This window comes from Leopardus geoffroyi, chromosome B1 (assembly GCF_018350155.1).
Source record: "Leopardus geoffroyi isolate Oge1 chromosome B1, O.geoffroyi_Oge1_pat1.0, whole genome shotgun sequence".
In the NCBI taxonomy this organism is placed as follows: Eukaryota; Metazoa; Chordata; class Mammalia; order Carnivora; family Felidae; genus Leopardus; species Leopardus geoffroyi.
In genome coordinates this window covers 95,063,767-95,087,081 of record NC_059327.1, presented here as the reverse complement: position 1 = coordinate 95,087,081, position 23,315 = coordinate 95,063,767, and positions in this window count along the sequence as shown.

Sequence of the window (23,315 nt, the reverse complement as noted above, 5' to 3'; positions counted from 1 at the left end):
TTTGTCAGTTTATTTTTATTGTTTACTCATTTGTTTATTTAATGTATGTTCCTCATTTTAAGCAATGGGGTTGGGAACTTCTTGATTCTGCTTTATTCTATAATCCTAACCTGGAATTCATTTGTATATTAGAAATGTCACATGGATATGTCACATGGAAGACATAGATTGTATTTTTGTGTAGGACGTACATTGCCTATTTAACAAAAATCTGGCCGAGTAGAATTTTTTTTCTAAAAATATGCTCTACTATAGTATAGATCATAATATTTGGGGTCAACTTGAGATAATATTGCTTTAAGTACTATAAAAAAACATCTAAAGAAACTTAGCTCTATATACATGTAAAAGGATTAAATATTAGCACTTAGATGGGCAGATTAAGACGTGAAAAAAAATGCCATGGTTTTGGTGGGTTTTTAAAAATATATATTTTTGAGATAATATTTATTTTAAAGATGTTTATTTTGAGAGAGAAAATAAGTGGGGGAGGGTTGAGGGGGAAGAGAGAGAGAGAGAGAGGGAATCCCAGGTAGGCTTTGTGCTGTCAGTGCAGAGCCCAATACGAGGCTTGATCTCACAAATCATGCCCAAATCAAGAGTCAGACATTTACCTGATGGAGTCACCCAGTCGCCCTAGTTTTGGTGTTTTTAATGTCATACTGTATATTTTATATACTGACTAATGGGAAGTCAGTTAGAAGTCAATAAAATGAGGTCTGTCTTTAACATTTGTCATCAGCGTATTATACTAGGCCTCAAAATTATGTTTAAATTTTCTCATGCCACTTTATAGGAGTCCACTAATGAATACTTCCTTATCCTAGCTGACTTTTGATGTTATAAGAGAATATGTTATTTTTGTTTGATTTAAACCTGACCCAATTAATTAAGAAAGCAGGCTAGTGCATGACCTAGGAGTTTTCAAATACTCCATTAGGAATGAACTTATTTTTTATATTTAGTGCATCAGCAAATAGAGAAAATGGCTTAGCAGAAACATCTCTCATCTAAAACTGGTAAAGGGATCTGTATCAATATTTGCAGGAATTAGAGTATAGTGGATTAGGTTATACATTATGCAATGATAATATTTATTTTAGAAATTGGTCTTCTTTGCAAAGGAGAGCTTTAATGGGGAGTAAGGGAGGAAAGAGTGATTATAATTCATATCAATTTTATCAGTCCTCTTGTATTATCCCACAGCATTTATACCTTTAAAAAAAACTTAAAATTTATTCAGCAGAATGTAGGCAATCAAACCAAATGAAATGATCCGAGTAGCAAGTTATCTTGCTTACAATGTGTAATGGAAGCAAATAAGCCTGAATAGAGGAAAACCACCTCTTCTTGTTGGCTGGCATAGTAGGGTCATTTAGTATTTAAATCAAGTTTAATTACTGGAAAGCTGAATTGTTCATTAATGATTTGCCTGTAGCAACACAAATAGCACATTTAACATTGTTGTGAAAATACTGTAGCACAATATCATCTTCAGTCAGGGATATTGCCTACAAGTGCAATTTAATTTGATTTACCCAAGATCATTTATTAAGTCAATGGCAACAAATGTTTTAAATTCTTAGCTTCCGAGTTTCTTTTTGTTGCTTCTGCTTTCTGAACTCTGCTCTCCTTAAAGTGTGAAACCAAATAAAGGAAACCAAATTCAAAATGGAGTTGGGAGGCCAGAAGGGGGGATCTCTCATACTCTACTAGTCATCAACCATAGACACAAATGGGAAGAGAGTTACCTTACATCCCTAACGGGAAGAAGCGTACTTTACTATTCTAACCGAAGGGAGGAAGAATTTCTCCTTGCCCAGCAACAAGATCAGCCAATAAGAAAATACCACAACTCAGCCAATGAGCCCTGAACTCTTACTGGCCTGCAATGGATTTTAATTCAAAGCAGCCTCTCTCAACTTCCTCCTTTTCTCTATAAAGTAACTTTCCTCTGCTTCAATCCCTGGATATGCCTATGGTTTGGCATGGCTTGTATGTCCTGAATTGCAATTCCTCTGTTATTTCCAAGTAAACCCATTTAGTTGGTAAAATAAGGTTGTTGTTTTTTGTTGTTGTTTTGTTTTTTGTTTTTTTGTTGTTTTGGTTTTTTTACTTTTAAGTTTCAAGAAAACATTAATTTACCAAACATTTTTGTAATTTCTTAATTAGCAATGGGGAAGGTGGTACATTTGTTATAATCACTGAGTTGCTTGCCAGGATTGATAGAGAACAAATATTATAAGCATATTCTTCATATTAGCTAGCCTTCTAGTGTGTATTCTGATTCATGTTTTGAATTGGGTTCATATATATTACTTTCAGGTCAAATAGAGAACAGTGAACACGAATTATTCTAGAGCATTCAAAAATTTTTAAATTATTTATATAACCAATACAAAGAATTAGAAGTATGTTTCATTTCAAGACTTTCTGTACACAATATTTGATCCAAGTTCAACGGATAACTCAGGAGTAAAAATAAATCTCCACTTAAAAGCTGACCTCTCTCTTCTTAACAGACAGTCTTGAGGGGTGCTCACAGAGTGGAGCTGTCATGGCACTGGGTTAACTGTGACATTTTGAAATGATTGTGGTTGTAGAACTTCCTGCAGGCAGTTGCTGCTTACTTTGTTAAATTGCACACATTTTTCAGTCAAACATTTTCCTGGCTGCATCAAAGGTGTTGAGTAACTGTGTTAACCTTGGTGTGTTTTGGCAATAGGAGATCAAGTAAAAGTCAATAAATGTCTCCCATAGCCCTGATAAACTCCAAGGGCACAAGCAGAGGTGTTTATGAGCTGTAGGGGACAATTTGGTCAAGTATACGTTTTCCTTCAAATTGCTTATTGCCATTTTAGTGTTAGCAGAACATATTTTAAGTCACTTCTTTGACAGAACATATTGGTTGGCTTTGCGTAGGCTTCTGTGTTTTTATGAGACAGATGGCAATTACCCATTTTTGTGCACTGTTATCTTTTAGCTTTAAGTATCACATTTATTGGTGAATTGGACTTTACTCTAATTTTTTTTTTCATTTTAAACAGTCCTACCCTGTAACACCTCTTTACAAAGAAACATAAAGGTGGGTGCCTATGAAATTATAACATTAAATGGTATAAGGAGTAAAAGACTTTTTAAAAATGGATTCAAATTTTTAATGGAGTTGCTTTCTTTGTTTCCATTTCTCTTCTGCCTTGGGATTATTTTAAAAGGATGGTCATGGGTATCAAAAATGCAGGTATATCCTAAATAGAATAAATCCTCTATGTTATTCTTTTAGCTTTTCAGAAGTAAAAAAAAAAAAAAATTAAAAAATATACCTTAGGATTTTACTTATATTCATGGCACTCTTCTGAAAAGTGTGCTTTTATACAGGAGTTATAAGGAATATAAGAATATTAAACTCTAATAATATTATTTTAAAATTTAAATATGAATGAAAATAATACCTATTAGAAATAAAACTTAAAATCTGTGATCTTTGAGGTGAATATTCAAGCTGGCATATTTTAAATGAAATAAAATACAAGGGGCTAAATAGTTTATAATTAACCTCTTTCCTCAACTTCTTGTCACACAAAGAAAAACATGATTTTGTTTAAAATTTGGCATCAATTTTTGTACTTTGCTTATAGAGACTGACATGTAGCAAGTAACAATTATCTGGAGAGAGTAAAAGGGAAATTATTTAATTTATTGAAATGTACTTGAAGTAAAGCAGTTTTTTCTATCTACTTAGTGATTCCAAACATATTTAAACTGTCCTCAGGATTTCTGATAGGTGCAGTTTACAATACAATCTGAGTTTTTTTTTTAATGTAGTATGTTTGTAATAATAAAGCCTGCATAACTATTTGATGAATGATCATTCATTTAGAAAGGTTAACAAAGGTTGTGCAGTCCAGTTTATGGACAAGATTATATCTGGCTAGCCTGGACTGCAGACAACCTTTATTCTAGAATTCATAGCCTCTATTAGTGTCCTGATCAATTTCCTACAAAACTTCACAAGTACTCCCTTGAATCCAGTTCAGAACTGTTACAGCTCTGAGTTATTCTACAACCACTGCCTCCATTTCAAGTTCCAATCTCTTTCTGATCTGTTTTTTGTTTTTTGATTGTGGTAGTATTGATGAAATTGTTTCGCTAAGGCCACAAATAACTTCCTATTTGCGGAGACTAATGACTTTTTCCTGATTCTTACCCTCTTGTGCCTTTGTCCCCTGGGAGGCTATTGAAAACCTCTTCTTTCCCTTCCCTCCTCCTTTGGCCTCACTGACACTGGTGTTTCCTACTGGGACTGCCCTTTTTGGTTTCCTTCAGGGAGATCTCATCCACTGCCACGGTTTCAACTTTCACTACACTCTGTTGACTTCAGAATTATCTCTATCACTGACATCTCTCTTGAATTTCAGATCTTTAGTTCCAATGCTTAGTTGATGGACATAGGCTCTTGAATGTGCAGCAAGCATCTCAAAGTTTACATGCTGTCATGCCTAATTTGCCATTTCACTACACCTCACTTTTGCTTCAGACATTCATTCATTACTCCCTTCCCCCGACGTTCAACCTGGAGCCAGAAAGCTCTTTTTATCTCCTCTCTTTCCCATAACAGTACTACCAACAATCAATCAGCCATTGTGTCTATCAGAAATGTTTTTCAAGTGTTGTTCAATTCTCCCTTTTCCTTTCCATTATTTTTGCAATTACCCATTCCCTCTTGTTACAACTGCTAGATAGTTTGTCTTTCTGCCTTTTATATTTCTTCTACTGTAAAGTCTACCATAACTCCAACATTTTAATCTTTCTAAAGGATACAATCACATCATTTTCCCGATCAAAAACTTTGGCCACTCGTTTTCAAGAAAAAGTACATGCTCCTTCTTTGTGGTATTGGGGCGCTGTACAATCTGTCTTTACACATCTAGCTTGGGTTATCTCACAGTACTTCTCTCGAGGCTTCATCTCTCAACCCCAGCTGTAATACACATGTTATTTTTTAAACATGTCACTCACAAAATTTTGTTTTGAGTGGTATATGTCTAGCTAGTTTATTGAAAAGTCACAACTCACTGGGATATACATGTATAACAGCTTTATAGCTTTATTTTTTTCCCCAGTCATGATCTCAAGTTTTTTCTATCAAACCATCTTGCTTCAGAAGTGTCACCGCTTTTAGTGACCCTAAAACATGAGGTGATTTCAGTTTTCACATAGTCTTATTTCATTTTAGGGCTCAATCCTGGTGCGCTGTTTGTTCACCCTTCCAGTACAAGACAGAGCCTTGGCTCTAGTGACTTGCAGGGAGAGGTGAGGTTTGGTTTATGATCTGTTTTCATACACCTCTCCCTCTCTGCTTCTTCCCCCTGCTGCCTCCCCCAGTGTGTGGCAGAAGAGCAAGAGGGAAGAGACAGATCTCCTTTTACTTGCTTAGGAGAAGTTTTTGGCCTCACTTTGTTTGGCCCAGTGTCCATAGGGTGCTGATGTCTGATTGTGGCTTCAGTCTGCTCCATCAGTAGGATCTCAGAAGAGCTTTTTATGCCTCCACAGTTTCTTGAAGTTTGGGAAAAATTTTCTGATTGACTTCCAAATGTTGGCATCATCACATATTTTTCTGATATGTGAGCCTCTTTCTTTAACTGCTCTGGTGATCTCAAAATGATCTGTTTTCCAGGGCCAAAAATTTGGGCTTGTGGGCATCTGTGGGAACCAGGATTTCAAAGGAGAGTGGCCTGGCCCATTCATTGCTTGGCAATCTTCCCCTGAACCACCTCTCTCTATTTATTTCTTCTTCTGCTTTGGTAGTAGAGGGAGATTGGCATGTAGCCCAGATATTCTCTAGATGACTAATAAGGAAACAAAACACCTGTATTCATTTCTTATCTGTCCAGGGGAAGATTGTCAAGGACACTGGCATCCCAGTGTTCATGAGTTAGGGCTTCTCTCTCTAGCCCTTTAATAGCTTTTTTTTGTGAAAACTACTCCCCTGAAAGGAGACCCCTTCTTTCCTAATCCCACACTGTTATGGTAGCCACTAGCTATGTGTGGCTATTGAGTACTTGAAAGTACTCAAGTACTCAAGACTGGTTTAATTGATATGTACTGTAAGTGTGCACACACATCAGATTTCAAAGATAGGATAAAACATATATATAAATTTTCTATGTTTCAAGATATTATATATTGAATTTTTGAATATATTATTTTAAATACTATGATATTAAAATTAATTCCATGTGTTTATTTTTACCTCTATTAATGTGACTATAGGACAGTTTTAAATTACATATGTGGCTTGCATTATATATTTTTTATTATTGAGAAAGAGAGAAAGCTCAAGTGGGGGAGGGGCAGAGAGAGAGAGAAGAGACAGAGAATCCCAAGCAGACTCCACACTGTCTGCAGAGCCCAATGCAGTACTTGAACCTATGAGCCATGAGATCATGACCTGAGCCAAAGTTGGATGCTTAACTGACTGAGCCACCCAGACACCCCTTGCATTATATTTGCATTGGATAATGCTGATATAGGGGACAGGAAATGTCAATTAAACTCTACAGGAAACTACTATGATAATTTGGATATATTATGATAATTTAGAATGTGGATACATAGTGCCTTTTGTTTTTAGCTTTTGATCTTCACTCGCAAATTAGAGACCACAGGAATAATCCCACCAACAGTAGCACAGAAATTATTCTTTTTAAAATCTATTGAAAAGTTTTCCTCTGTTTTTATTATTAGTCCTGAAAATATGGGTCAAAAATTGATTTGATCTGTGTATTGGGCCATCTGTTTATACCACCTAGGTTATAGTATTAGGTGAAAGCCAAGGAGGTATTTAATTGAAATCCCAATGAACATTGAAGTGAAAAGGAAATTAATGAAATCATACCATAATGAAAATCAACCAATGTTAAGGCTAGAAATATTACATTATTAAGAAGTTTTGTGGTAAATTTTGATGAACGGGTACAAATTGTTTCCATCATGTTTGTTAGTATTGCTAAAATATTGCAATTATTTCTCTAAAGTAATCTAAAAATACATCCTATCCTGCAATTCAATTTGACTTCAAGTTAAGCACAACTTACTGCACAAAAAACATTATTTAAATCTATTTTTGTGAGGGGCGCCTGGGTGGCGCAGTCGGTTAAGCGTCCGACTTCAGCCAGGTCACGATCTCGCGGTCCGTGAGTTCGAGCCCCGCGTCGGGCTCTGGGCTGATGGCTCAGAGCCTGGAGCCTGTTTCCGATTCTGTGTCTCCCTCTCTCTCTGCCCCTCCCCCGTTCATGCTCTGTCTCTCTCTGTCCCAAAAATAAATAAAAAAACGTTGAAAAAAAAAAAAATTTAAATCTATTTTTGTGAACGAGGTGACAGGTTATATTACTAAATGAAATGAACATGTTTTCTTTTTTCTAAAGTTAAAATGAAAACATTCTAATTATTTATAAATATAGGTCATCATTACAGAATTATATGAATTTATCTCTTTAGAAAGCCATAGAGAATTGTTATAAGAACAGCAAACTCTATCAAGGTAACCTCTATTCCCTTATTATAGTCATTATGAAATATTTAAACACTTACTTAAAATGAAGTTGTCCTTTTCCTTCTGCCTAGATGTCATATCTTCTTGGTGAAAGAAATGTCTAAAAATATTCTCCTTCTCTATCTAATTGAGTGTATATGAGAGTATGTCATAATTGGTATTCTGATTGCACTCAGATTCCTCATCATACCCATTTTTGTTTCAATACTGTCATTATCATAGTTTTACATTATCATACTTAAAGTGCTTATGATATATGCAGAGAAAGTTGTAAAAGATGAGAGTTGTAATTGTAGGTCTTAGAAAAAATATACACCAGGGTTTCTGAGAAGGACATTTAACCATGAAATAATAAAAATAGAAATAATTAATAATCATAAATGACAATCTAAACAAGAAATGTAAAGATGCCTTTCAAAACCAAAATAGAGAAGTTTAAAATGTTAATATTATTGATCTAATCTATGTTATATATCTTACACTACTGGAAAGCTCTTATGTTTTTAAATTTCAGCTGGATTTCAGATAGGAAGCATGAGAAATAAGAAAAGATTTAGGTTTTGTTTTTTGTGTCTGTCTTGAAGGATTTATACTCTAATGGGAGATTCTTTGAAAGAATAAAGCACATGATTAAGGAAGATCTGTCTCTCCTTTTCACCTGGTATTTTGAACTGCTAACTGCTGACCACAACACACACTGTTTAACTTTGTCATTTCTATTTGAATTGAATGTTTCTAAGAAAGCTAAATTTACTTTAAAATATATGTTTAAAAAGTAAGTACATAGTAATTTAAAAAGTAAGTGTATAGACTTTGTTCACAATAATGCACACACACATATGTGTATATCACATTTATATACAAATAACTATATATGTGAACATTTTTTCAAAACAAAAATTAGATTTTGATCAATTCTGAAAAATAGTACATAATTGTTCATAAGGCAAAAGGCCTTAGGCTTGAGCATTTGTTTTAATTTGGATAAACAAGATAAAATATTGTGGTATAGAATCAGAGACTAAAATACAGAAAAAAAATACATAAGGTGAAATTACATGGCCTCTTATTATCTGTACAAGGGCCACAAAAATCAGGAAGACAAAAAGCTTATGGCAATCTCTGAGTTTTACAGACATCTGAGATTGAGAGGTCTATGATTATTATATACCATCTTGAACATCCTATTACTTACCAAATAAATATCCTGGTTGTTTTATATGTCCTTGATTAACCTAAATGTCTTAAAGTGGTACCTTCTCTTGAGGCTCTTTAAATAGTGAAAAAATTATAATTTATGATGTAATTAAGCCTTCTCTCAGAAAAGTCTTTAAAATGAGATAAAATACTTATTTGAGAGAAATAGTGATTGATGTTTCCTCAAGATAGATGATTTATTAGGTTTTATATTTATTTCCAATCTTCATTTAAACAATTTTATATCTCAGGTTGACAATCCTTTGGAAGTGGTTGACAAAGACGTGACTCCTGTTTATGTGTACATAGATTGAAGAAGAGGCAATTATAGATTGGATCTAAAAATTCTATTCAGAAGGAAGAGATTCAATATTAATCCTTTATAGTTAAAAACAAACAAACTTAACTTATCACTATTATAGCACAAAGTGCTGGTGGCAACAGCTCAAGGAACAGCCCTCTAGTATTTTATTTTATTTTATTTTTAAAATTTTTTTATTTTTTATTTTTTTAAAAAATTTTTTTTTTCAACGTTTTTATTCTATTTTTGGGACAGAGAGAGACAGAGCATGAACGGGGGAGGGACAGAGAGAGAGGGAGACACAGAATCGGAAACAGGCTCCAGGCTCTGAGCCATCAGCCCAGAGCCCGACGCGGGGCTCGAACTCACGGACCGCGAGATCGTGACCTGGCTGAAGTCGGACGCTTAACCGACTGCGCCACCCAGGCGCCCCTTTAAAATTTTTTTAACGTTTTATTTATCTTTGAGACAGAGAGAGACAGAGCATGAATGGGGGAGGGGCAGAGAGAGAGGGAGACACAGAATCGGCAGCAGGCTCCAGGCTCTGAGCCATCAACCCAGAGCCTGACGCGGGGCTCGAACTCAAGGACCGCGAGATCGTGACCTGAGCTGAAGTCTGACGCCCAACTGACTGAGCCACCCAGGCGCCCCCCCTCTAGTATTTTAAAATGGTCCCCAGGTAAAGCTGATATAGTCAGTTAAAAGCAGTCCTCAATGCATGCTGGGAAATCAGTCCTGGAAATGCTTTACATTCTAGCCTTATTGTAAGAAGTGGTTCAGGAGAAATTTATATACCTAAGATTTTGTTTTCTGCCTTGACATTTATGGAGTATATTTTAATATACTACCTAATCTTAGTTGGTGACTTCAAAAACTGGTGTTAATATTTTAGTTTTTGTTTTTACATATTCAGTGATATTCCCCTCATGCTTGATAGAATATACCCTGTTGTTTCTGGAATGCTTTGAAATCAACCAGGTTAATTTAGGTGCTTGAAATTATTTACAAGCAAATAATAGCTTCTGTATTTAAAAAGATATCATCAATTCCCGTTGGAAATATTAATAATCCCTTTCCTCTTCTCTGGCCCCACTATTTCCTAGATAATTCTAACAATCCCTAAGAAACCCCTTGCCTCCAGTATTTAATTATTTATTATAGTTGATCACAAAGTGTCTTCTTAGGGAGTGTTGGAGACAGAACTGATCCCTTTTGCTCAGTAAAAGATCCAGCCTTTATAGCATGGCACTCATAAACCTTAAAAGTGCCTTCTGATCCAACCAGAAAGAACTTTCTCCTTACCTCCATATAATATTTTGAAAGTACATAGATTTTTAAGTCATCACATTATATTGTGGTTAATAGTTTATATATACTATTTGAACCAGAAATGAGCATACCTGCAATAGAATTATTTCTAGGTCTTAGGTAAAATACAAATTAAAGACAAGAATTGTATAGACTTCATCATGTCCACTATGCTTTATGATTATACAGTATCATGGTCTAAGTCTAGTTTGAAGAACTTGATGTCACAAAAATTTCATTTGTTCCAATGTTACAGGATAGGCTCCATTCGTCTCCCAATTTCACACTTCCTCCTCATTGAAACTGATTGAATTAATTGCCAGGGAGACTTAAGGTGAATGTATCTGAAGACCCTCAATATTATCATCGTACTTGCCATTCCCTTAACTTTCAGGCAGATTGACATATAATAATTTGAAGACATTGAAATACCTATTTTGCATATGACTCATGGGAAGTTACCTCCTGTTTTACATTAGAGGAGACAAAACACTATGGAAGTTTAAAATAAAGACTACAGTTGAGATAATAATAAAATAAAAGATCTTTAAAAAAGAAATAAAGCTATTATGCAAACACAAAGTCCTTTTAGGTAGAGGTAAGATTCGAAAGGTTTTCCTTCCATTTTCCTTCCATTCTGTTTAAATCCTAGAACTGTGCATGATTTATATCACATTAAAGAGTTAATATTAGCTTTTTCACTTCTGAATACCTTGAAGAGAGAGACTATAGACTACTTATCTTTGAATATTCCTAAAGATGCAATTCCTAAAATGCAGCAGTCAGGCTTTTCATGAATAAAGATTTGTTGATTGACTGTAATCCTTAAAAAAATCACAATTTTAATCTTATCTATTTATTACCAACTACTTGATTTATTATATAATATTATTTTATGATCATATTCCTCAAATTATATCAGAAATCTCTGAAAGAGATTAGAAGGCTGCAGCCTTTCAAAAAATGATTTAGGATTTTTGCTTTCAACAGTAGTGAAATGAGTAATTTGGATCAATTCTTCCAGTAAGAATAAAGATTCTGAAAAAATTGGTAAGATATCTTAAAATCACTGAAGTTTTCACACATTACTTAGGAGGAGTTGTTAAGATAGAAGATTAGTAGGGGGACCCTGGGCTTGTCTCATCCCTGGAACACAGCTAGATCAACATCAAATCATTTGATTTGATCAAATCAATCTGAGGATTAAGAGAGGGGCAGAGAGGGGAATTGGGAGAGAGAAAGGCCGTGGGGCGGCAAGGGGTGGGAGATCTTTTCACAGAGAGGAGAGAGGAGGAGAGAGAGCAATGCACTGGGTTTGGTGGGGGGGAAGCACTCCCCCAAAACAATTGATGGGGAAATCATGAGGAACTGCCTATCTCAAGTGTTTGAAAACAGTGAGCTGAAATTCTGAGTTTTTGGAAGTCTGTGCCATTTGCTGGAGTAGAGCCAGAAGGGTGGAAGTGCTCCTGAAGAGAAGGAGGGGAGACCCAGAACAGAAATGGCAGCTTGATGTGAGGATCCTCTGGGTCCCACTGGGAGAGAATATTCTTTTTCCTGGAGTGCATTTAGAAGAGAATATTTTGCCTCTCCAAGGACAAAAGACCTGGTTGGTGCTTTTGAGGGGACATTCAACAGCAGGGGACAGAGGCGCGCACAGAGGGCAGATAAAGTGTTTGCAGCTTTTCTCTGTGCATCACCATAAATTCTAGACACTCTGCGACTGTGTGACTGTTTTTCTGGGAAAAAGAAATGGCACAGGCGCAACTCTGTACAGCTGTCCTCTGGAGGAAGGGAGGGTCTGTGCCTTGCTGGGTCCTTTAAGATTTGAAGTTTCGAATCCCTGTCATACGCCAGAGATAAAACATAGGAGAATGGTGGTGCCAGGTGTGTGGATGGTCCAGGCACAGAAGAGTTGAGAGTGAGGATCTGACAGAAGTCTGGGACACAGGAGGGGAGATTGTTTGCTTTTCTATGAGGGCTAACTGAATAGAGATGGGTGCCAGCTCCCATACCCAGGGATGAGAGAGCAGAGTGATATCTTTTCCCACCCACCAGCACTATGGGACTCCAGCTAACAATACAACACTCCTAGCTGTGGCTGGAAACGCTTACACCAAACCCTGTCCCCCTGCACCTTGCAGGGACATCTTTACAAGGGCAGGTCTGATTGTGAGCCAGTGCAGGGGGCTTCTCCCTCAGAGGACCACCAAAGGCTCCCACATGCACTAAGTCTACTGATCATAGAGTACTCCACAGCATCAGCTTCAGTTCTAGTGGAAACAAGATCAGGCTTTTTACTTTCTTTCTTTCTTTTTTTTTTTTTTTTTTTTTTTTTATCAAGCTTAAAGTTTTTTTTTTTTTTTTTTTTTTTTGTTCATTTGTTTGTTTGCTTTTTCATTTCCTCTTCTCATTTTCTGGATCAGGATTCTCTTTCTTGCTTGCTTGCTTGCTTTCTTCTTTCCTTCATCTTTTTTGCTTTCTTTTTCTTTGGAATCAGGCTTAGAGTTTTCATTTGTCTGTTTGTTTTGTTCTTTTTCCTTTTCTCTCTCTCTCTCTTTTTTTTTTTTTTGTGGGGGGAGATAAGGCCTTTCTTTCTTTCTTTCTTTCTTTCTTTCTTTTTAAAATCAGGCTTATTTTAACAAACAAATAAAAGCACACCTACTTCAAGGTCCAAACACTCCCCACTGCAAGCATGGTGGAGCATTGTAGAGGACTGACCTGGAGGAAAGAGCAGCCAAATCACAAAAACATATGCCAGAAACACTTCCTGAAGTATCACACCCTGGACACTGTATGACTCCTTCTTAATATAGCATTACACTCAGGAGCAGGAAACATAATAAGCTTCTATAACATGCAAAAGACAGAAACCTATACAAAATGACAACACGGTGTTACTCTTCCCCAAAGAAAGATCAAGAAGAAACCATAGCCAGGGATTTGCTCAAAAGATATATATGTAATATATCTAAACAAGAATTTAGAACAACAGTCATAAGCCTACTAGCTGGGCTTGAAAAAAAGCATAGAAGACTCTAGAGAAACCTTTGTTGCAGAGATAAAAGACTTAAAAACTAGTCAGGCCAAAATAAAAAATACTATAGCTGAGATGAAAAACCAACTGGATGTAATAATAATGAGGATGGAAGAAGCAGAGAAACAGAGTGATATAGAAGGTAAAACTATGGAAAAATAATGAAGCTGTAAAGGAGAGGGAAAAAAACCATTAGATCACAAGTATAGACTTAGAGAAATCAGCAATTCCATAAAGTGCAATAATATCCATATCATAGGAATCCCAGAAGAAGAGAGGGAAAAGGGAAAGAAAGCTTATTTAAACAAATTATAGAGAACTTCCCTCATCTTGGGAAGGAACAGTCATTCACGTTCAAGAGGCACAGAGAATTCCCCTCAAAATTAACGAAAACAGGTCAACACCAAGACATATCATAGTGAAAATTGTAAAATACAAAGATAAAAAGAGAATTCTGAAAACTTCTAGGGACAAAAGTTCTTAACCTACAAGAGTACACATTTAAGGTTAGCAGCAGACCTGTCCACAGAAACTTGGCAGGCCAGAAAGGAATGTTATGATATATTCAATGTGCTAAATGGGAAAAATATGCAGCCAAGAATACTTTATCCAGCAAGGCTGTCATTCAGAATAGGAGAGATAAAGAGTTTCCAAGACAAGCAAAAACTAAAGGAGTTCATGAACACTAAATAATCTCTGGGAGAATTATTAAAGGGGACCCTTTTAGTGGCAAGGACAGACCAATAGCAACAAAGACTAGAAAGAAACAGAGGCGATCAACAGGAACAGCAATTTTACAGGTAATACAATGGTACTAACTTCATATCTATAATACTTATTCCAAATGTATATGGACTAAATGCTCCAATCAAGAGATATGGTATCAGAATGGATTAAAATTCAAGACCCATCAATATGTGGACTACAAGAGACTCATTTTAGACCCAAAGATACCTTCAGCTTGAAAGTAAGGGGGTGGAAAACCATCTATCATGCTAATAGACTTCAAAAGAGAGCTGGGGTAGCCATACTTACATCAGACAAACTAAATTTTAAACCAAAGACTATAATGAGAAGTGAAAAAGAGTATTATATCATAATAAAGGAGTCTATCCATAAGAAGGTCTAACAATTGTAAATATTAGTGCCCTCAACTTGAAAGCAGCCAAATATATATATCAATTAATAACAAACTTAAAGGTATCATTGATAATAATAAAATAATAGTAGGGGACTTTAACACCCCACTTACAACAATGGACAGATCATCCAAACAGAAAATCAACAAGGAAACAATGGCTTTGAATGACACAGTGGACAAGATGGACTTAACAGATATATTCAGAAAATTTCACCCTAAAGAAGGAGAATACACATTATTTTCAAGCACACATGGAACATTCTCCAGAATAGATCACATACTAGGTCACAAATCAGGCCTCAACCAGTAAAAAGAGATTGATATCATACCATGAATATTTTCAGACCACAATGCAATGAAACTTGAAGTCAACCACAAGAAAAAATTCGGAAAGACCACCAATACATGGAATATCCTATTAAAAAATGAATAGGTTAACCAGTAAATTAAAGAGTAAATTAAAAAAAAAATACATGGAGGGGCGCCTGGGTGGCTCAGTTGGTTGGGCATCCAACTTCAGCTCAGGTCATGATCTCGCAGTCTGTGAGTTCAAGCCCAGCATCAGGCTCTGTGCTGACAGCTCAGAGCCTGGAGCCTGCTTTGGATTCTGTGTCTCCCTCTCTCCTGCCCCTCCCCCACTCATGCTCTGTCTCTCTCCATCTCTCAAAAATGAATAAATGTTAAAATTTTTTTAAATAAAAAAATAAATAAAATACATGGAAGCCAATGAAATGAAAACATGGCAAGCCAGAACCTTTGAGATGCAGCAAATATGATCATAGGAAGAAAGTATACAGAAATTCAGGCCTTCCTTAAGAAGGAAGAAATATCTCAAATACACAACTTTACCTTACACCTAAAAAATCTGGAAAAAGAGCAGCAAATAAAGCCCCAAACCAGAAAAAGAAGGTAAATAATAAAGATTATAACACAAATAAGTGATATAAAAATTAAAAAAATAACAGTAGACAGATAAACAAAACTAGGAGCTGGTTGTTTGAAATAAAATTAACAAAATTGATAAACCCCTAGCCAAATATAACAAAAAGAAAAGAGAAAGGACCCAAATAAATAAAATCATAAACAGACAAGGAGAAATCACAACCAACACCACAGAAATACAAGCAATTATAAGAGAATATTATGAGCAATTATATGTCAACAAATTGGGCAATCTGCAAGAAATGGATAAATTCCTAGAAACATATAAACCACCAAAATGGAAACCGGAAGAAACAGAAAATTTGCACAGGCCCATAACCAGTAAAGAAATTGAATCAGTAATAAAACATCCTCTAAGAAATAAGAGTCCAGGGTTGGATGGCTTCCCAGGGGAATTCTACCAAATATTTAAAGAAGAATTAGTATCTGTTTTTTGAAACTGTTTCAGAAAATAGAAATGGAAGGAAAACTTCCAAACTCATTCTATAAGGCCAGCATTACCTTGATTCCTAAACCAGACAAAGATACCACTAAAAAGGAGAATTACATACCAATCTACCTGATGAACATGGGTGCAAACATTGTCAACAAGATACCAGCAAAATGAATCCAACAGTACATTAAAAAAATTATTCACCAGGATCAAGTGGGATTTATTCTTGGGATGCAGGGATGGCTCAATATCTGCAAATCAATCAATGTGATTCATCACATTAATAAAAGAAAGAATAAGAACCATATGATTCTTTCAATGGATGCAGAAAAAGTATTTGACAAAAGACAGCATCCTTTCTTGATGAAAACCCTTAAGAAACAGGGATAGAAGGAACATACCTCAACAATAAAAGCTATATAGAAAGACCCACAGCTAATATTATCCTCAATAGGGAAAAATTGAGAGCTTTTTCCCCAAGGTCAGGAACATTACAGGGATGTCCACTGTCACCACCATTGTTCAACATACTACTGGAAGTCCTTGCCTCAGCAATCAGGAAAAAAAAAGAAATAAAAGGTATCTAGATTGTCAAGGGAGAAGTCAGTCTTTCACCCTTCCCAGACAAAGAGTACATGGAAAGCCCAAAACACTCCACCAAAAACTCACGAGAACTCATGCACGAATTCAGCAAAGTCACAGGATATAAAATCAATGTACAGAAATCTGCAGCATTTCTTTATAACAATAATGAGACAGCAGAAAGAGAAATCAAGGAATTGATCCCATTTACAATTGCATCAAAAACCATAAGATACCTAGGAATACACCTAACCAAAGAAGTAAAAGACCTATACTCCAAAAACTATAGAACACCCATGAAATAAATAGAAGAAGATGCAAAGAAATGGAAAAAAGTTCCATGCTCATGGAATGGAAGAACAAGTGTTTTAAAAGTGTCTATACTACCCAAAGCAATCTACACATTCAACAGAATCCCTGTCAAAATAACACCAGTATTTTTCACAGAGCTAGAAAAAACAATTCTAAAATTTGTATGGAACCAGAAAAGAGCCCAAATAGCCAGAGTCATGCTGAAAAAGAAAAGCAATGTGGGAGACATCACAATTCTGGACCTCAAGCTGTATTACAAAGCTGTAATCATCAAGAGAGAATGGTACTGGCACAGACACAGATCAATGAAACAGAATAGAAGACCCAGAAATGGACCCACAACTATATGGTCAACTCATATTTGACAAAGCAGGAAAAAATGTCCAACGGCAAAAAGTCTCTTCAACAAATGCTGTTGGGAAAATTGAACAGTTACATGAAGAAGAATGAAACCAGACCACTTTCTTACACCATACACAAAAAAAAATTCAAAATGGATGAAAGACCTATGGGTAAGACAGGAAACATTAAAATCCTAGAGGAGAAAACAGGCAGCAATCTCTTTGATTTCGGCCATAGCACCTTTTTATTAGACATGTCTCCAGAGACAAGGAAAACAAAAGTAAAAATTAACTATTGGTATGTCAATAACACAAAAAGCTTCTGCAGTGAAGGAAACAAGCAACAAAACTGCAAGGCAACCTACAAGATGAGAGAAGATATTTGCAAATCGCATCTCAGATAAAGGGCTAGTATCCAAAATCTATAAAGAATTTATCAAGCTCAATACCCAAAAATCAAGAATCCAATTTAGAAATGGGCAAAAGGCATGAAGAGACACTTCTCTAAAGAAGACATACAAATGCCTAACAGCCACATGAAAAGATGCTCAACACCATTTATTGTCATGGAAATACAAATCAAAACCACAATGAGATACCACCTCACACCTGTCAGAATAGCTAAAAACAATAACTCAGGAAGCATATTCTCTGTTGAGGATACAGAGAAAGGGGAACACTTCTGCACTGCTGGTGGGAATGCAAACTGGTGCAGCCACCCTGGAAAACAGTGTGAAGTTTCCTCAGAAAGTTAAGGATAGAACTAACTACCCTACAACCCAGCAGTTGCACTACTAAGTATTTGTCCAAAGGATACAAAAATACTGATTCAAAGGGACACATGAACTCCAACGTTTATAGCAGCATTATCAACAATAACAAAATTGTGGAAAGAGCGCAAATGTCCGAGTGATTAATGGATAAAAAAGATGCGGTATATATGTACAATGCAATACTACTCAACCATCAAAAGAATGGAATCTTGCCATTTGCAACAACATGGATGGAACTGGAGGGTTTTATGCTAAGTGAAATAAGTCAGTCAGAAAAAAAAATATGTGATTTCATTCATACGTTTCATTCACCGTTTAAGAAACAAAACAGGTGAATATAAGGAAGGGAAGATAAAACAAAATAAGATAAAAAGAGAGAAGGAGGCAAACCGTAAGAGACTTCTTAAAATTTTTTTTACTGTTTAATTTTGAGAGAGAGAGAGAGAGAACATGAGTGGGGAGGGGCAGAGAGAGAGGGAGACACAGAATCTGAAGCAGGTTCCAGGCTCTGAGCTGTCAGCACAGAGCCCAGTGTGGAGCTCAAACTCATGAACTGTGAGATCATGACCTGAGCCGAAGTTGGATGCTCAACCAACTGAGCCACCCTGGCACCCCAAGAGACTCTTAAATATAGAGAACAAACTGAGAAGTGCTGGAGGGGTATTGGGTGAGGGAATGGACTAGATGGGTGATGGACATTAAGAAGGGTACTTGTTGGGATGAGCACCAGGTGTTATACATAAGTGATGAATCACTAAATTCTACTACTGAAACCAAAACTACTCTATATGTTAACTAACTTGAATTTAAATATTATCTTGGAAGGAAAAAAGATACAATATTTAAATTTAAAAAATCATGGAATTTGTGAGAAGATAGTGAAAAGCTCAATAAAGTAAAACTAGCAGCTTGGCAAGTATGACTAACACAAAAGAAGAGGGAAGAAAGACAATATTAGGAATACAAAAGAGGAAATAAATATGGATATAGAGCAGATATTAAAAAATTAGAATATACCACAGCAGCTTACACCAGTACATTTGAAAACTTATAATAAAGTGAAGTTTGTTGGAAGGTATAAAATAATAAAATTTGAGAATCTAAATAGAATAATAACTGTAGAAGAAACAAAAATAGGTATTAAATACCAACCATTACTTTCCACCTCTCCCCCTGTCAAATGTGTACCAGTGTCTTTGAACTCTGATACTTGCTCTTATTCCTGCCTACATGAAAGTCTCATCTACATGACCTTTTGTTTTTATTTAAAAATTATTTATCACATGATCTTCACATGGCAGAATCCACCTCATAATTCAAGTCTAAGCTCAAGTATCATTAGATAAAGAAATTTCATTTGGCTGTATTTTCCAATTTTATACTATTCCTATTGTCAAATCTTCATTCAGTTGGTATTTGGTTTTCTTCACAGCCCTTGACATTATTTGAAGTTATGTTAACTTTTTAATTTATTTGTTTCTTTACTTGTTTGTCATGTCTTCTCTACTACAAATAGTGTCACAAAAGCAAGGGCCTCCTAAGTCTTTCCATTCCTTAATAACTAGGATTTTTATTCCCAGAGTATACTCTGGTACATAATAAACATTCATCAAATACTGATTTATTGAATTAATTTTAATTATTTAATAACATGAGTATCATTGATAAAGCTACCATGATCAGAGTGGAGATCCTAGCCAATGAAATAATACAAAAACAGTAACAGTCGATATAAATGGTGGGAAAAATCATCCCACTATCAATGGTGGGATAAAAGTCATTCTTTGCATATGTCATTATTGTCAGCTAAGAAAAAAATTAAAGAATTAATCCACAACTATTTAACCCAGTAAAAGAGTTTATCAAGATGAAAAGGTACAAATCAACACACATACAAAATCAATTTTTCTTCCATAGTAACGATAATAAATTAAGAAATACAGTGAAAATCATGGCATTCTCAATAGCAACAAATATTCTAAGAGTAAGCCTAACAAGAAATGTACAAGAGTTTTATGGAAAAAACTGAAAACTCTTAATGGGTGATATAAAAAGTCCTAAATAAATATAGAGGTATTCTATATTATAATGACACTCACTATTTTAAGGATTCCTTACATTAATCTGTATGATCAATTCAAGTCCAGGAAAAGTCAGAACATTATTAATCACGTGACTTGAAAATTGATTCTAAAATTCACATCAATAATAAATATCCAACAATAGCCAAAGTGAAGAACAAATAAACTTGGTGGTTGGTAAGCATGCTCTACTGAAACCTAATATTTTGTGAAACTATAATTGTAGTTTTTTTGATGCAACTCTACACATATATGAGTCTAGAAATAACTCATTAAAATATGGAGTTTGAGTAAATAATGAAGACAGATTTTTTTTGTTTGTTTTTATTTATTTTTGAGACACAGACGAGGGGCTGGGGTGGGCAGAGAGAGAGGGAGACACGGAATCCAAAGGAGGCTCCAGGCTCTGAGCTGTCAGCACAGAGCCCAACTCAGAGCTTGAACTCATGGACTGTGAAATCCTGACCTGAGCCAAAGTCAGACACCTAACCGACTGAGCCACTCAGGCTCCCCATGAAGATAGATTTTTAAATGAATGAAGAAAGACTAATTTCTAAATAGTATTTATATACTATCCAGTATATAAAAATACTTTTGTGGGAAATTATCAATTATGAAATTTGAATAATCCAATAGAAAATTATCAAAAGATATAACAAAATACATAAAGTGATGATTGCAAAAGGCAATATATGAATTTTAGCATACTCTATGCAATAATCAAGGAAATACAAATTGAAACAGTAAGACACTCTTTTTCTGCTTGATCTTTACTACTTTTGGCAGGCTTTCTACTGTTTTGTGGTTTGGAGTTTTAGGTAACTCCTTGTTTCACTGAAGTTAAATATGCATTTCTGTTTCTAATTCACCTTATAGGTTTGAGATTTCTAAAAGCACAAGAGAAATCATCAAACTTACTCCACTATTTTAAGTTGGGAAGTCAGCACATTATTCTTGGTCTTTTAAAGTTGATAATTAAATATTGATGAAGAATTCAATAATTAAAGAAAAAACAAAAAGGTGATTTATGGGTTAAGAATTATGTTCAGGTAAAGAATTGATATAAGATTTGGTAGTCTTAATTTGAAAGTATGCTGGACCATAAATACAAAATTAGTTGCAGTTTCATTTGTGCAATTCCTAAAAAAAATTATTTCTCTAGAATTTTAAATAACTTTTACATCATATTAAGTTATTATCTAGAAAAAGAAATGTATTTAAAAATTAGCTTGGTATTTCAACAAATAAAACTGTTTCAGTGAGAGTGTGAAGTTTGTCTTTAAAGCTTATTAATTATCTGTCATTACATTTTAACTCAGATTTTTTACACATACATAACACTATGGATCACCTATAGTCTCAAAGAATACATAGAAACCCGTTATAGGTGTGCCAGAATATCCATAGGAAGTTAACTTTCCTTTTAGTAGTAACAGGGAGCAAAGCACACTTGTAGTAATTAAGGTGACAGGTAGTAATTGAATTTGCCTCCAAATAAACCATCAAGTCCCAATAAATAATTAAAACAAGCAGTCTTTCTCAAAATGCAGTAGTTAGGGAGCTGTGATTAAAAATTTCTAAGAGTCATTATTAGATTATTTTTCATTGTGGTAAAAAACACATAACATGAAGTCTATCCTTTTAAATTTTAAATGTACAGTACAATATTATAGACCAAGTGCACATTGTTGTACAGCAGATCTTGAGAACTTTTCCATCTTGCATGATTGAAACTTTATACCAATTGAACAGCACTCCCCTTTTTCCCCTCTATTCAGCCCCTGGCAACCACCATTCTATTAGATATCTCTTTAGATTCCTCATATAATTAGATACTTTAGATACCTCATATAATTAGGATCATGGGATATTTCTGACTTTTGAGATCATCTTATGAAACGTAGCATAATGTCCTCATAGTTCATCCATGTTGTCACATATGACAAGATTTCCCTCGTTTTTAAGGCTGACAAATATTCTATTGTAGGTATAAACTACATTTCTTTATCTAGTCCCCCATCAGTAGACATTTAGGTTGTTTCTACCTCTTAGCTATCGTGAATAATATTTCAATGAATATGAGAGTACAAATATCTTCTAAAGATCCAAATTTCAATTCTTTTGAGTAAATACCTAGAATTGGGATTGCTGGATCATATGGTAATATTAAATCTTTCAGTCCATGACAATGGAATGTCTTTCCATTTGTTGTGTAATCTCTAATTTCTTTCAGCAATGTTTGATAGTTTTCAGTGTACAAGTCTTTTGTCTTCTTGGTTAAGTTTATTGCTAAGTGTTTATTATTTTTGATATTATTGTAAATGGGATTGTTTTCTTAAATTTCCTTTTTCAGATTGGTTGTTCCCAGTGTATAGAAATGAAAATCAATTTTTGCATTTTTATTTTATATTCTGTAACTTTCTGAACTCAATTATTTGTACTAACAGTTTTTTTTCTTTTAGATATTGTTTTTTGTGGAATCTTAGGGTTTTCTTCATATAAAATTAAATTGTCTGTAAACAGAAGTAATTTTGCTTCTTCCTTTTCAATTTGGATGCTTTATCTTTATTTTGTCTAATTGTTCTATCTAGGATTTCCAGAACTATGTTAAGTAAAAGTGGTGTGAGTGGGCATCTTTGCCTTGTTCTTACTCTTAGAGGAAACATGTTCACCATTGGATGTGATTTTAGCTGTGCGCTTTTCATATATAGAGGTAATTACCTTCTGTTTCTAGTTTGTTATTTTTATCATGGAAGCATGTTGAATTTTGCCAAACAGTTTTTCTGTATTTCATCAAAGGGATCATATGATTTTTATCTTTCATTCTATAATGTGGTATGTCACATTGATTGATTTCCATATGTTGAAGCATCCTGTATACCAGGGATAAGTCCTACTTCGTCATGGTATATGATCCTCCTAAATTTTTTTTAACATTTATTTATTTTTGAGAGACAGAGAGAGATAGAGCACTAGTGGGGGAGAGGCAGAGAGAGAGGGATACACAGAGTCTGAAGCAGGCTCCAGGCTCTGAGCTGTCAGCACAGAGCCCAATGTGGGGCTTGAACCCATGAACCATGAGATCATGATCTGAGCCAAAGTCAGACGCTTACCTGACTGAGCCACCCAGGTGCCCCAGTATATGATGTTTCTAATGTGCTATTGGATTTGGTTTTTGCTATTATTTTGTTGAGGATTTTTGCATCTATCTATCAGAGATATTGGCCTGTAGTTTTCTTGCAGTATTTTTTTCTAGCTTTGGTATCAGGGTAACGTCCTTATAAAATAAATTTGGACGTGTTCCCTCTTCCTTAG